We start from the raw sequence: 16,340 nt of genomic DNA on the forward strand, positions 1-16,340 counted from the left end.
GGGGGCTGCCCTAAAGTCCTTTCCCGAGGCTACCGGTCTGCGAGTCTGTGCCCCGTCTGCAGCGCGGAAGGCTGTCACTCACCGGTGGTGGCGGATCCCCATGGCCAGGCACCCTCCCACTGCCGTTTATCCTCCGATATCTGCCCGAAGAATCATGGCTCTCCGCTTTGTACCTCGAAACCAACCGCCTGCTATATTCTGTTTGTAGAGATCCAGATCTTCTTACATGTCAGGCTGGTTTTGTGGGTGCTCAGAGTGGTCTGGTAGATATCCAGCTCAATTCCAGGGACCAGTTGAAATAGGGTCCCCTACTCCTCTGCCATCTTTCCCCCTGGATTAAGGACTTTTAAAGTAGTCATCTTTTTGTGTTTTCTCAAAAGAAAAATAATCCAACATCCTATTTCAGAAAAGAAATTGTCACAGTCTGGTTTATTCACCAAATGTTTCAAGTTGTCATTGCTCTCCCAGCTGCTATTTCAGGGTTTTTGTAACTTAAAATCCATATGGAAGCAGCACACGGAAGCCAACAAAAACAGGAGTGATTTAGCTGTTCCCAGGTCCTCCAGCCCTGCTACTTTACCTGTTTTTTTTAAATTATTATTATGTTCAGCTAGCCATCATATAGTACATCATTAGTTTTTGTTGTAGTGTTCAATGTTCCAATAGTTGCTTTAACACCAAGTGCTCACCACAACATGTGCCCTCCTTAATGCCCATCTCCTGGTTTAAATATCAAATGACTTGTGCTTTTATCCTACCTAGAGAAATCCTGTGGTCTCCATAATATTTCTAGAGCTTTCTAGAAAGGAAGAATCACAAAAAGAGCTGTCTTCTTCCCATCATTTGCTTTCTAAATTCCTTCATCTTGCGTTTTGAATAACAAAAACTATTTAATCTCCTGTTCTCTATGTTCCTGGTTCCTCATAAATGTGGAGACCAATTTGGCCCTTTGGCCTTCATTCCCCAAAACACTATTATTGTAGGATCATTGTGCATTATAAGTTTTATCAAAGCTGTATAGACACTGAGGGAAATTGCAGTACTCTAAAGAGTAGGATACAAAGTCAGATGAAATGTGGTTTTAAACCTCATAGTCCTTTTTTACAGAGAGATTTCTTGCTTATTGTCCATGCAGTTTTTGGGTCCTGGCCTAATGTTTGTTGCTGGGTTCCTTTCTCTCCTGTGCCCTAGTCTCTGAATTATTAGTACTTGCAAACATTCTAAAATATTTTTTTAATTAATTTGCAGAAAAGCTCCCTGTTTCAGTCAATTCTCTCTCAACTACCCCAGCCTAATAGGACTTCTCTTTCAAGAGGAAGAACTATCAAACTATTTTCCTAAAACAACCATTACCCTGAGGGATATTCATGTGTAAGCCAACAAAGCACAGTCAACTTTCAAAATAATAAATGTTCTTATATTTCAGGATTACTGAAATAAAATAAAAATAATAAAATGAAGTAGAAAAAAAGTATATTTGAAAGAGCAGTAGACTTGAAATCAGGAGGCTACACTTTATCTAGGTGTTTCCTTAATAAGCTGTATGACTTAACTCATTAACTTTTCTCAGCTTCTGTATCATGTCTATGCAATAAATATATATTGAGGATCATGTATGTGTCCTATGGTAAATATGAAATCTCTGTCAAAAGAAGCTTAACACATAGTGTTTAGCTGGAAAGTGGATTATATTTTATAGATGTTCTGGAACCTGCTGTATCTGTGAAACAGTGACATTTCAAGGAGACACATTACAGGCCAGGGAAGGGTATAGACAGGAGTAAAGATTATCTGATTCCTGATTCTAAAAGCATAGTATAAGAAACCCCCACAGGTATAAGATCACCATAGTGTTACTTTACATGATCATTAACAGACCTATTTATCCTTTTCCAGGAGAAAAAAACAAATTCCATAATGATAATGTAAAAAACAGAGATAAATTTGTTAATGTTATTCATAAATGGTTAAAGTGGTAAAAGGAGAAGACATTGTGAAAATGATAAGGAAGGAAGATCTATTATTAAAAAATTGGAAACAAATTGGGCTCTCTGCTCCTCCCTGTGTGACACACAGCTACATCTTCTGGTGCAGTGACAGCACCATCCCAGAGACAAGATGGTGAAGGTTGGAGTAAGTAGATTTGGCCCCATTGGGCACTGGGTCACCAGGGGTGCTTTTAACTCTGACAAAGTGGATGCTGTCACCATCAAGGACACCTTCATTGACCTCAACTACATGACCTGCATATTCCAGTATGATTCCACCCATGGCAAACTCAAAGGCACAGTCAAGGCTGAGAAGAGGAACCCTGTCATCAATGCAAAGCCCATCTCCATCTTCCAGGAGCGAGATCCCACCAACATCAAATGGGGCGATGCTGGTGCTGAGTATGCTGTGGAGTCCACTGGAGAAGGATGCTCCTTACCCGAAGGTGGGGCCAAGAGGATCAGCATCTCTGCCCATTCTACTGATGCCCTCATATTTGCAATGGGTGTGAACCATGAGAAATATGACAACTCTCTCAAGATTGTCAGCAATGCCTCCTGCAGCACCAGCTGCTTGTCCTCTCTGGCCAAGGTCATCCATTACAACAATGGCATTGTGGAGGAACTCATGACCACAGTCCATGCCATAACTGCCACCAAGAAGACCATGCCAGGCCTGGCTGGGAAACTGTGTCATGATGGCTGAGGGGCTTCCCAGAACATCATTCCTGCTTCTACTTATGCCACCAAGGCTGTAGTCAGGGTCATCCCTGAGTTAAATAAGAAGCTCACTGGCATGGCCTTCCATGTCCCCCCACCCCAAAGTGTCAGTTGTGGATCTGAGCTGCCGCCTGGGGAAAGCTGCCAAGTACTATGACATCAAGAAGCTGGTGAAGCAGGCATTGGAGGACCGCCTCAAGAGCATCCTGGGCCCCACTGAGGACCAGGTAGTCTCCTGCAACTTTAAAAATGACACCCAATCTTCTACCTTCAATGCTGGGGCTGTCACTGTCCTCAATGACCACTTAGTCAAGTTCATATTCTAGTATGGTAATGAATTTGGCTACAGCAACTGGCTGGTGAACTTATGGGCTATATGGCTGCCAAGGAATAAGAGCCCACTGGACCAATAGCACTAGACAGAACAAGAAGAAAGAGGCTCTCAGCTGGTAGGGAGTACATGCCCCAACACATCCCCCAACACACTGAGAATTTCCACACCTCTATAGTCTCCATCCCAGAACCCCTGAAGTATAGGAGGGAATTGAGGAGCCCTACCTTGTCATGTACCAACAATAAAGTATACTGTATCCAGCCAAAAAAAATTGGAAACAAACTGACAGAAAAATCAAATTTCCTTCACAACGGTAACAAATATATAGGATATGAACACTCCCACCTAAACTATTCTGACAAAAGAAACAGAATATACCAGTCTTATAATTATGCCCACAGACAGTGATTCTGATCAAAACACCCTCCTACTCTGGGTTTGTCTCAGAACAAGTTTAATGTCTTTGTTTCTCAAGCTGTAAATGAAGTGGTTCATCAAGGGAACCACATTGGTATAAAAGATAGAGGAGATTTTTCCCTCATCCATAGACCCAACAGAAGATGGTTTAAGATACACAAATGCACCTAACCCAAAGTAAAGAGAAACAGCAACTATGTGGGAACTGCAGGTGCTGAAGTCTTTGGACCCGCCCTCAGTGGAGCTGATGCGCAGGATGCTGGAGGATGAAACCATAGGAGACAAAGATGGTGACACTGGGCACAATGATGTCGATGTCCACCACAGTGAAAACCACCAGCTCATTGACATAAGTGCTCGTGTAGGAGAGCTGGAGCAGAGGGAAGATATCACACAAATAATGCTTGATAATGGCTGCATCACAAAAGGTCAGTCTCAGCATGCATCCAGTGTTAGCCATAGCACCCAAAATGCCATCAAATATGAACTAAGCATAAGGCTGGAACACATTTTAGGGGACACAGCAACATTATACAAAAGTGGGTTACAGATGGCCACATAGCGATCATAGGCCATTGGTATCAGCACATAACATTCAGAAATAGCAAAAAAACAAAAAAAGTAAAGCTGGGTCATGCACCCCAGGTAGGAGATAATATTCTTCTTTGATGTGAAGTTAATCAGCATTTTGGGTGTAAACACAGAAGAGTAACAGAGGTCTATGAAGGACAAACTGAAGAGGAAAAAGTACATGGGGGTGTGGAGGTGTGAATTCAGCCCGATTAGAGTTATCAAGCACAAATTTCCCAACACGGCAACCACATACATGACTAGAAACAGACAGAAGAGGGGGAGCTGGAGATCTGGTAGGTCTGTTAGCCCCAGCAGGATGAATTCAGTCACAAAAGAGGAGTTTGTAGGAGCCATTTTTCTCCAAGCATGATCTGTGAGCACAGGAAAACGGGATTACATTAGAGAAAAAGCCAGCTCATCCCACAATATCTTGACCTACAAAAGGGAATATACACTGGGAATATCTGAGGTCTGAGACTAACCAAATCTGGACCCAGAAAACCTACCTTTGTCTCTATAGTGATACTGAGAAACACTAACTCCCCCTTTATTAGAGGTTTATAAGCTAAATAGAGCAAAGAGTACCACAATTTAGCCTAGAGAGGGAAGTCCAGTCCTACCATATACAAACACGATTGCTGGAAAAACCAAGGGAGAAGGGAGAAGCAGGATGGACCAAGACACAATTGTCCTTCTCTGGACTCACCATCTCTCTTCCTTCACTTCAACCTCCCATCAAGCAAAAAGGGAGGCAGAGATACTCTAACCTGGTGCACATTAGACTTGGGGCGGGGTAGGGACTAAGAACATTGTTTCTAATCAAAAACTAAGAGTCTAGAACAAGCCCCATGTCACAGAATAAAAGCCATAAATCCTGAAGAGTGAGACTTCCATCCATGGAGAGGGAACTTACTGACAGAGATATTGTACCCTTGCACTCCTTAACTCTGTGAATATCCCCTTTTCCCCTTGAAGAGATTCCTCCTCACTTGAATCTCAGAACTGCACAAAATGAAAAAGAAAGCTGCATATCTTTGATCTCTGGATTTCCATCTCACAACAAGAGGGACACTCATATAAAGGGAATTCAAGAACTCACCCTCCTTAGGCCAGAATATTTCAGTGCTTCTTTATCATTGTTTTTTACCCCTGCAGTCCTGGAAGGGCAATTTCAGGTTCTGAGGCTTTTGTCCCTTTATTCTAAAACGATTTTGCATACACTTAATTCCAGGTATGCCCTAGAAACCTTTCCAAACTACAGGTCATAACTTCTGATTATGACTTTGAGTTCTCTCAAGCAGCAGAGGAAAACTGTCTATTTTTATCTCATTTGCCCCTTGATAAGATACAGATGATTAAATGTGAGTTTAATGATACAATGCACCTGCTTATAAATAGAGTAGAAGCTTGCTCAGTCTCTTCCCCTTGGGATTAGATTCTAGATGTAAAAGAGAAAGAAGAGGATTGTATTTACACCCTAGACCACACATCTGTCTTTAGGTCCTTAGGGACTCCAAATTTACTCTAGGTTTCTCATCACTCTAGGGATTGTCCATCTCCCATGACAGAGCCAAAAATGAACTCCTATCTCCCTGTCATCTTCATCTCTGAAGGGAAATCTACTACACTGTTTATTTCCCTCTTTCTTCCCATATCCTAAATGGAAAATTTTCTCCAAGGGTTCTGCCTCCAGCATTCTTCATTCCTTTATCTGATATTTTTTCAAAAGGGAGCATCTCACGTCAATTGTCTCTTTCTTGAGATATCTCTAAAATAATTTGCAATGTCGTATATTCCTTCTAGAGTTTTTACTTCTAAACATCTACTGGAAATGTGTACCTGACCGTTCTGCTGGGTTTTTTGTAATATTTCAGTAAGAGGTCATCTATTTCTTCTCATCACACACACACAAAATAATAGGACCTAAAGAGTTTGAGAGTGCATGAATCCTACCTTCACTATTACTAATAAAACCCCAAGTAAATTACTTAATTTCGTTTTTCCTCTGATTTTTCATTGTAAAATAGGAATGGTAAAAATAATGCCATTTTCTTTTGATTGTTATGATGATGGTAAGTAAAATGGCTGGAACAGTGCCTGTCCCATGGTAAATGGTCAATTAATGTCAGCTGTCATTATATAGATTCTCATAAATTCCAAGAGAGCCTCCATCATCACACTCATCAGATATTTTTCCCTTTTATTCCTGTGTGCTCCAATAAATCATAAGTTCTATAACCATCATTTTTGTCTAATTTATTTAAGTACATATAGTGTACATACTAGGAACTCAATAAATATTTCTGAAAATGATGTGGTTCTCTGGTTACAAACCTTCAGAATATTTCCATATATCCCACATGCTAAGCAATAGTCTATAACCGCAATGACCTCCACCCCTTTCCTGAGCCACCACACAAATTCAGGCAGTTTTTAGGTTTTATTTTAACTCTACTACCGAACTATAGTGGCTCCTAATTATTTTCTAGGATTTCCACAAATGCCCTCTTATTTTACCATTTAAACTGCTGCTAGAATGAGCTCTGAAAGCTCAGATCTGTTATTCCCTACGTCAAGAACTTTCAATAGATCTCCATTATCTGGGGCAACTGCAATTTTGTCATGAAAGCAAATCTTGAAACTATGATTCAGCCTCAGTATAACTAAAGAAGAAATTGAGTCCAAGTTATTTCTTTTTCTTTCCCATCTTTACAGGGTATAATTTAAAATAATAATTATATATATATATATATTTTAAGATTTTATGTATTTATTTGAAGAGAGAGGGTGAGCAAGAGAGCACAAGCAGGGGGAGCAGTAGAGGGAGAGAGAGAAGCAGACTCTCCACTGCACAGGGAACTGGACTCGGGGCTCGATCCCAGGAGCCTGAGATCATGACCTGAGCTGAAGGCAGCTGCTTAACTGACTGAGCCACCCAGGCACCCCATAATTTTATATATTTAAGATGAATGACTTGATTTTATATTTGTAAACAGTGTCAAATAATCATCACAATCAAGTTAAAGTATCTATCACCTAACATAGTTACCTTTATTTTATAGTGAGAACATCTCAGATCTACCCTCTTAGCAAATTTAAAGTATGCACTAAAGTATTGTTAACTATAGTGACATTAGTGTACATTAGATCTCCAGGACTTACTCTTCTTACATAAAGGAAACTTTGTACAGTTTGACCAACACTGTACAAGGTTTCCTTTTTTGCCCTACAAACTCACCAATGCCTGTTATCTATTGTCCTTTTGATAATAGCCATTCTAACAGACATGAGGTGATATCTCATTGGGGTTTGCATTTGCATTTCCCCGGTGATTAGTGTGATATTGGGCATCTTTTCATATACTTGTTGGCCATGTACATGCTTTCTTTGGAGAAATGTGTATTCGGGTCCTTTGCCCACTTTTTCATAGAGTTATTTCTTTTGTGTTATTATTACTATTGAGTTTTAGGTGTTCCTTGCCTATTTTGGATATAACTTTTTAACAGATATATGGTTTACAAGTATTTCCTCCCATTCTGTAGGTTGGCCTTTCATTTTGCTGATTGTTTCCTTTGCTCTGAAGAAGCTTTTTATTTGATATAATCCCACTTATCTATCTTTGCTTCTGTTGCCTTTGTTATGGTGTCATATACAAAAAAATCTTCCATTTTATGCAAGAATTAATCAGGGTTTTCTCATGTATTCCATTGGTCTTTCTGTTCAACTTTATGCCAGTACCACGCTCTTTTGATTACTGTAGCTTTGTAGTAAGTTTTGTAACCAGGAAGTATGAGTCTTCCTGCTTTACTCCTTTTCAAGATTGTTTTGGCTGTTCAGGGTCCCTGAGTTTCCATATGAATTTTAGGATGGGTTTTTCTATTTCTGCAAAAAAAAGTCATTGGAATTTTGATTTGAATTGTGTTGAATCTGTAGATCACTTTGGGCAGCATTAACATCTTAACAATAGTAAGTCTTCCAACCTCTGAACACAGAGTATGTTTCTATTTATTTATGTCTTCCGTATTTACGGAATGTTTTTTCATTTTCATTTTACAAGTCTTTTATCTCCTTGGTTAAGTATTTGATCCTATTTGATGCTGCTATAAATGAAACTGTTTTTTTCTTAATTTCCCTTAAGGATTGTTCATTATTAGTGTATATAAAGGCATCTGAACTTTGTGTGTTGACTTTGTATCCTGCTACTTTCCTAAATTCCTTTGTGGTTTTAATTTTTTGTCGACTAGAATATTCTACATATAAGATTTTAACATTTGAGAAGAGAGATATTTTTCCTTATTCTTTTCCAATTTGGATACTATTTATTTCTATTTCTTGCCTAATGTCCTGGCTAGAAATTCTAATGCTGTGTTGAATAGAGGCTGTGAGAGTGAGCGTCCTTCCCTTGACCCTGACCTTTGAGGAAAAAGCTCCCAGATTTCAAACACAGCTTTTATTCTGTTGAGGTATTTTCCTTCTAGTCTTAGTCAGTTGAAAATTTTTATCATGAAAGGATGTTGAGTTTGGTCCAGTGCTTTTTCTGAATCAATTCACACCACATCTTCTTTATCCATTCATCTTTTTAAAAAAATTTTATTTATTTATTTGACAGAGAGAGACACAGCAAGAGAGGGAACACAACCAGAGGGAGTGGGAGAGGGAGAAGCAGGCTTCCAGCAGAGTGGGGAGCCTGATGTGGGGCTTGATCCCAGGACCCTGGGATCATGACCTGAGCCAAAGGCAGACACTTAATGACTGAGCCACCAAGTCGCCCCTATGCATTCATCTTTTGATAGACGCTTGGGCTGCTTCCATAATTTGGCTATTGTAGATAATGCTGCAATAAATACAGAGGTGCATATATTCTTTCAAATTAGTGTTTTTGTATTTTTTTGATAAATATCCAGGATTGCAATTACTGGATCATGGGGTAATTCTATTTTTAACTTTTTGAGGGAACTCCATACTATCATTCACAGTGGCTGTACCAGTTTGCATTCCTAACCAATAATGCATGAGGGTTCCTTATTCTCCACATCCTTGCCAACACTTGCTGTTTCTTGTGTTGTTGATTTTAGCCATTCTGACAGGTGTGAAGTGATATCTCATTGTGGTTTTGATTTGCACTTCCCTGATTATCAGTGATGTTAAGCATCTTTTCATGTGTTTGCTGGCTATCTGTATGTCTTCCTTGGGAAAATGTCTATTCATGTCTTCTGCCTATTTTTTAATCAGATTGTTTTTTTAGGTGTTGAGTTGTATAAGTTCTTTATATATTTTGGATATTAACCCTTTATCAGATATGTCATTTACAAATATCTTCTCCCATTCCATAGGTTGTCTTTTAGTTTTTTTTTAATTATGTTATGTTAATCACCATACATTACATCATTAGTTTTTGATGTAGTGTTCCATGATTCATTGTTTGCGTATAACACCCAGTGCTCCATGCAGTAGTGCCTTTTAGTTTTGTTGACTGTTTCCTTCACTGTGCAGATTTTTATTTTAATGTAGTCCCAACAACTTATTTTTTGTTTTGCTTCTCTTGACTCAGGAGACATATTTAGAATAATGTTCCTATGGTGGAAGTCAAAAATTACTACCTGTGTTCCCTTCCAGGATTTTTATGGTTTCAGGTCTCATATTTAAGTCTTTAACCCATTTTGAGTTTATTTTTGTGTATGTTATAAGAAAGTGGTCCAGTTTCATTCTTTTGCATGTAGCTGTCCAGTTTTCCCAACACCATTTGTTGAAGACTATCTTTTTCCCATCTCATGTTCTTGACTCCTTTGCCAAAGATTGACAATATAATCATTGGTTTGTTTCTGGGCTTTCTATTCTGTTCCATTGATCTATGTGTCTATCTTTGTGCCAGTATCATACTGTTTTGATTAGTACAGTGTTGTAACATAACTTGAAATCTAGAATTGTGATACCTCCAGCTTTGTTTTTCTTTTTCAAGATTGTTTTGGCTATTCAGGGTCTTTTGTGTTTCCATACAAATTTTAGGATTATTTATTCTAGGTCTGTGAAAAATGCTGTTGGTATTTTTATAGGGATTGCATTAAATCTATAGATTGCTTTGAGTAGTATGGACATTTTAACAATATTTTTCTTCCAATCTAGGAGCATAGAATATCTTTCCATTAGTTTGTGTCATCTTCAATTTCTTACATCAATGTTTTATAGTTCTCAGAGTACAGGTGTTTCACTTTCTTGGTTAAGTTTATTCCTAGGTATTTTATTATTTTTGATGCAATTGTAAATAAGATTGCTTCTTAATTTCCTATTCTGATTTTTAATCATTAGTGTATAGAAATGCAACAGGTTTCTGTACATTGATATTGTATCTTGCAAATTGACTGAATTCATTTATCAGTTCTAGTAGATTTTTGGTGGAGTCTTTAGGATTTTCTATATATAGTATCATGTCATTTACAAATAGTGCAAGTTTTACTTCTTCCTTATCAATGTGGATGCCTTTTAGTCCTTTTTCTTGTCCAATTGTTGCCCTAGGACTTCCAGTACTATGTGAAATAAAAGTGGTGAGATATCCTTATCTTTTTCCCAATCTTAGGGGTAAAGTTCTCAGTTTTTCACCATTGAATCTGATGTCAGCTGCAGTTTCTCATAGGACATTTATTATATTGAAGAATATTCCAAACCTACTGTTTTGGGAGTTTTTATCATGAATGGTTGTACTTTGTCAAATGCTTTTTCTGCATGTATGGAAATGATACGGTTTTTATCCTTTCTCTTACTGATGTGATGTATCACACTGATTGATTTACAAATATTGAACCACCCTTGCTTCTTGGGAATAAATCCCACTTTATCATGGTGAATGATTTTTTTAATGTATTATTGGATTCAGTTTGCTAATACTTTGTTGAGGACTTTTGCATCTATGTTTTGTTTTATTTTGTTTTTCTTGTAGTGTCTTTATCTCGTTTTGGTACCAGGATAATGCAGGCCTCGTAGACTGAATTTGGAAGTTTTCCTTTCTCTTCTATTTTTTGGGATAGTTTGAGAATAGGTATTAACTCTTCTTTAAATGTCTGGTAGAACCTGTGAAGCTGTCTGGTCCTAGACTTTTGTTTGATGGGAGTTACTTGATTACTGATTCAATTTCATTACTGGTAATTGGTCTGTCCAAATTTTCTATTTCTTCCTGATTCAATTCTGGGAGATTATGTTTCTAGTAATTTATCTATTTCTTCTAGGTTGTTCAATTTGTTGGCATATAAGTTTTCATGGTATTCTCTTATAATCCTTTGTATTTCTGTAGTGTTGTTTGTTATCTTGCAAAGTTCTTTTATTAAAAGTCTATTTGTTTTATATCAGTATAGCCACTCCTGCTCTACTTTGGTTAGTATTTTCACAGAAAATCTTTGGCTTCCTTTCACTTTCAACCTATTAGGGTCTTTGGGCCTAAGGGGAGTCTCTTGTATACAGCATATAGTTGAATTCCTTTTTTTTTTAATCCATTCTTCCTATCTCTATTTTTTGTTTGGAGGTCTTAATCTATTTATATTTGAAATAATTACTGATAAGGAGGGATTTACTTCTATCATTTTACTATTTGTTTTCCATTTGTCTTATAGCTTTTTGTTCCATATTTCCTACAGTACTCTTTTGTTGTTGTTTAGTTGCCTTTTGTACTAAAAGGTTTAAATATTTTTCATTTCTTTTGGGAATACTCTATAAATATTTCTTTGTGGTTACCATGGAGATTAATTATATTGAATATCCTACCATTATAATACTCTTATTTGAATTTATACCAATTTAACTTCAATAACATGTAAGAATTATGTGCTTTTATATCTGTACAACCTCCTTTCAGTGATTGAGATCACAAAACTACATCTTTGTTATATGACACCCAAAACGTAAATTAATAATTAATTTACATGCATTACTATCTTAAATTATGTAGGAAATAATATGTGGAGTTACAAACCAAAGTTACAATAATACTAGCTTTTAGACTTTTACTTATTTTTTAATGTACTTGTCTCTTAAATCATGTAGAAAAAAAAGTGGAGTTACATACTATTTTTATAATGACACTACCTTTTTTAAAATTGCCCATGGACTTACATTAATTGAAAACTTCATTTCTTTATGTGGCTTAAAGTTACTATGTAGTATTCATTTCACACTACAGGACTCCCTTAAGCATTTATTACAAGACAATGAACTCTTTAAGCTTTTGTGTATCTGGAAATGTCTTAATTTCTTCCTCACTTTTGAAGAAAAGTTTTGTTGGGTACAGGATTCTGGGTTGACAGTTTTTTGAGAGATTTACTTAGTACTTTGAACATATTAATCCACTGCCTTCTTGCCTCCAAAGTTTCTGATGAGAAATCTGCTAAGTTTGCTAATGGTCTCTTTTATGTGATGTGTCATTTCTCTCTTGCTACTATCAAGATTCTCCCTTTGTTTTGTCTTGCAAAAGTTTAATTACCATGTGTCTAGGTGTGAGTTCCTTTGAGGTCATCTTTCTTAAAATTCAATGGGTTTCTTAGATGTTTACATTCATGATGTTCATCATACTTGGGAAGTTTTAAGTCATTTTCTCTTCAGATATTCTGACACTTTCTCTTCTCCTGGACTCTCACAATGAGTATGTTGATGAGCTTGATGTTATCACACAGATCTTTTAGATTCTATACACTTTTCTTCAATCTTTTTCCTTTTTGTCCCTCAGATTTGATAATCTCCATTGTTCTACTTTTGAGTTCACTGATCCTTTCCTTTGCCTGTTCAAATATGCCTTTGAATTGCTCTAGTGAATTTTTCATTACAGTTATTGCAATTTTCAGGTCCAGAATTTCTTTTTTGGCTTCTTTTTAGGTTTTCTGTGTCTTTATTGGTATTTCCATTTTGTTTTTTATTGTTTTATTGACTCTCTCCCCATCTTCCTTTACATATTTCAGCCTCCTGAAACAGTTATTTTAAAGTCTTTGTTTAATAGATCTGCCATGAAGCCTTTTTCAGGGACAGTTTCTGTTGATTTGCTATTTCTTTGAAGGGCCCAAACCTGTTTCTTTGTATATTTTGTGATTTCTTGTTGAAAACTGAACATATGAATCTAATAATATGGTAACTCTAGAAATCAGATTCTTTCCCTTCACCAGGGTTTACTGTTTTGTTGTTGTTTGTTTTATTTTTTGTTGTTGTTGTTTTTTAACTATTGTAGAGTGTATCTGTGCCAAGGGTCAGTCTGAGGTGTTAACTTAAGGTCTTTTCAGGTTTTTCAGACCCTGCCCCTCTCCCTGTACATGTGCAGTGAGTTTCTAATTTCGCTGTGTATACAACTGCTTTTGAAAGTCCTAGATTTTTAATAACTGGCTCTCAAAGGGTGAAAACAAACAAACAAACAAACCAAAGGTGAAAAAGGGCACTGCTCTTTAAATCTACTCAAAGTCAATTCAGCAAGAAGAGAAGGAGCTTGCCACAGTTGAGGAGTGCAACAACAAACACTGCCCACATTTTTATCTGCACCTGAGAAATCGGGAAGTAGCAATCATCAATCAGAGCATGGTTCCCCAGTATTTGGAGTACAGGGTCTTATTTACCCACTCTAGCTCCTGTGAGTTGAATGCAAGCTGATTCTGGAGACATGAATGGCTGCCTGCCACAAAGCTGAAGAGAGAAGGATGGCAGCTTCTACTATACTAAGAGCTGAAATTGACCAAAATTAACTGCAATTTACCATCCAAGACTTTCCTGGAAATTGCAAGCCTTCAGTAGACTCCAGAGTTCCAAAATAGTTATATCAGGCAGATTCTGCACTGCAATTTTTGTTCAGGAGGAGAGACAGATTCCTGGTGCATTGTACTTTGCCATTCTCCCAGATTCCTCTTTTCTTTTTCTCAGCACTCCCTTTCCGTGTACAGCTCTCCTCATCAATGACATTTGTTCATGTTTGAACCTAGCACACACCCTCCCACAGTTCCCTACTTGCTCATACATTCCAATGCATTCATAGGAGTCGTGTCCTATATTTACAAAGAAACATTTTTGTTAACCTATTGCTTTGTCATTTAAAAATATTTCACTGAAATTATTTCAATGTTATATGCTGTGGATATATCAAAACTTATCCACCTGCTGCCTAGTGATGGAAATTCACTATCTTCCAATTTTTCATCATAAAATCAATGCCATCACTATTATACATATATCTTTATATGACAGTAACTTTATTTCAGTGAGATAAGTTCCCAGACTATTGTCTTTCATTTTAATATATAAGTTTATATATTGGGTTTCCCAAAGACTATTATAATTCATATTCCCACAGATAATATATGAAACTATATTTCTTCTCCTAGCATTTCTAAATTGTATTCCACTAAATATTAATGAGCTTGAGCATTCATTCATAAATTTGTAAAGCTTTGCAATTTGCTTTTCTATGACTTGCCTGTTAATGTCTTTCCTTCATTTTCTCTATGCCTAAATATTTCATATTTCTATATTCCCAAATTCTTTTCATCACAGAGCTATTAAAAATAATGACTGAAGAAGGTCTTTAAAAATAAAAAGACCGTATGAAAAAAGTAGAAATGGTGAAGAAAATGAAATCATATTATATGGAATAAGAACTATATCCTCATTACCATTACCCTAAACATAGTGACATATCACTTTCTACAAATCTATACAATGGGATCGTACATTGACCTTCCTCTTCCCTCAGATACCAGTGGAAATTCTTCAAGTGTGGTAAAGGGATTGTCTCTGCCCTGGACTGTTATGGATTACTCTGGAAGTGTTATTTGACCTCCTCTGATTTCTTCTGTGTGAACCAATCCATACTGTCAATGAAATGTGAAAGACACTTTCTGGACATTTTCTTCTTTGAATACTTTGCTGTTATTTGTGTTCTGAGACATTTTATTTTTTATTTTTTATTTTTTAAAGATTTTATTTATTTATTTGAGACAGAGAGAATGAGAGAGACAGAGAGCACATGAGAGAGGGGAGGGTCAGAGGGAGGAGCAGACTCCCTGCAGAGCAGGGAGCCCAATGCGGGACTCAATCCCGGGACTCCAGGATCATGACCTGAGCCGAAGGCAGTCACTTAACCAACTGAGCCACCCAGGTGCTCCCTGAGACATTTTAATTCACTAAAACCACTGTTCATGTTTTACTGGTTTTAAAGGAATGGTAAAGTTTGTATAATTTTTAAAATTCTGATACGTTTAGAATCAAAACACCCAGATCCTCAACTCAACTTCTACCATTTATAAATTGTGATTGGGAATAAGCCACAAAATCTGTGAGAATCAGTTTCATCATCTATGAGCTGGAAACTGGATCCCCTTCCCTACTGACCTCCCAGTTCTTCCGTGAGGAGGACATGGACTGACAGATGTAACAGCACAGAGAAAACAGTAACACTGCACACAGAGTGATTTTAATGTTCAAATATATATATTTTTTTACCACAGAGCCCTGCATATAAACCACTACTTCATCTGGAACTCAGCTGAATGTACAGTGAAATGTCCCAATGCTAGGGATAAAAACCAACTGCACCAGACTAATGGAAAAATACCATGACAGTCCCCAACATGGACACTGATTCACCATAATTAATTTTTAATAATAATTTTGACTATATAAGACTGATTTTAGATTCTATCTGTGTGTAGCATGTAACTCTCTGTGTTCTATCCTTCTACTTTATTTATGTTTGTGACATACCATACATTGCACACATCACTAAACACTTAGCAGGTATAAACATGTTTGCTGTTGTGGTTGTTGTTTTTACATAATTAAATGAATGATTGAAGCAATAACCATTTCCTCTTGCAGGATTCAGCAGCATTTCCTACTCAGCCCTGCCTCACTGGAGCTGAAAACAGGAACCATGTACCTGAATGTTCTTGCATAGATTAAAAGTGGGTTGCATGCCATGCAATAGATGTTAGGCAGAAATCTCATAAACTGTAAGACTTGAATACACTGCGTGTGTGTGTGTGTGTGTGTGTGTGTAGGGAGACAGTATAAAGAAGAGTGGAGTTCTACAAAGCTTGGGTTCAGGAATTAAAGAGATAATAGACTAAAACCCCTTTTATTTCTGGCTTTCATCAATCCTTAACCACAGCACACACTGGTCATGCCCATTCCAAACCTAACCTTACAATAGTAGGTCATTTACAGAAAGTTCCCACTAAACAAATTTAGCATGTAATCAGGAAATTTTCTCTATGGTTTATCTAAGAGGACCATTTTTTGTTACAACTCAGAAAGTCCAAGCTTTCACACTAAATTAGAAAAATCCCTTTCCT

The 16,340-nt window shown here is 37.2% G+C and overlaps 2 pseudogenes; one reads left to right on the forward strand and one right to left on the reverse strand.

Annotated features, from left to right (window-relative positions):
• Window positions 1-2,072: 2,072 nt before the first annotated feature.
• On the forward strand, window positions 2,073-3,102 carry LOC102731189 (glyceraldehyde-3-phosphate dehydrogenase pseudogene; annotated as a pseudogene).
• A 354-nt stretch (window positions 3,103-3,456) lies between these two features.
• On the reverse strand, window positions 3,457-4,500 carry LOC102731494 (olfactory receptor 8B3-like; annotated as a pseudogene).
• Window positions 4,501-16,340: the final 11,840 nt, after the last annotated feature.

The sequence above is a fragment of the Leptonychotes weddellii genome, chromosome 11 (assembly GCF_054177405.1).
Source record: "Leptonychotes weddellii isolate Sample4059 chromosome 11, ASM5417740v2, whole genome shotgun sequence".
Classification (NCBI taxonomy): Eukaryota; Metazoa; Chordata; class Mammalia; order Carnivora; family Phocidae; genus Leptonychotes; species Leptonychotes weddellii.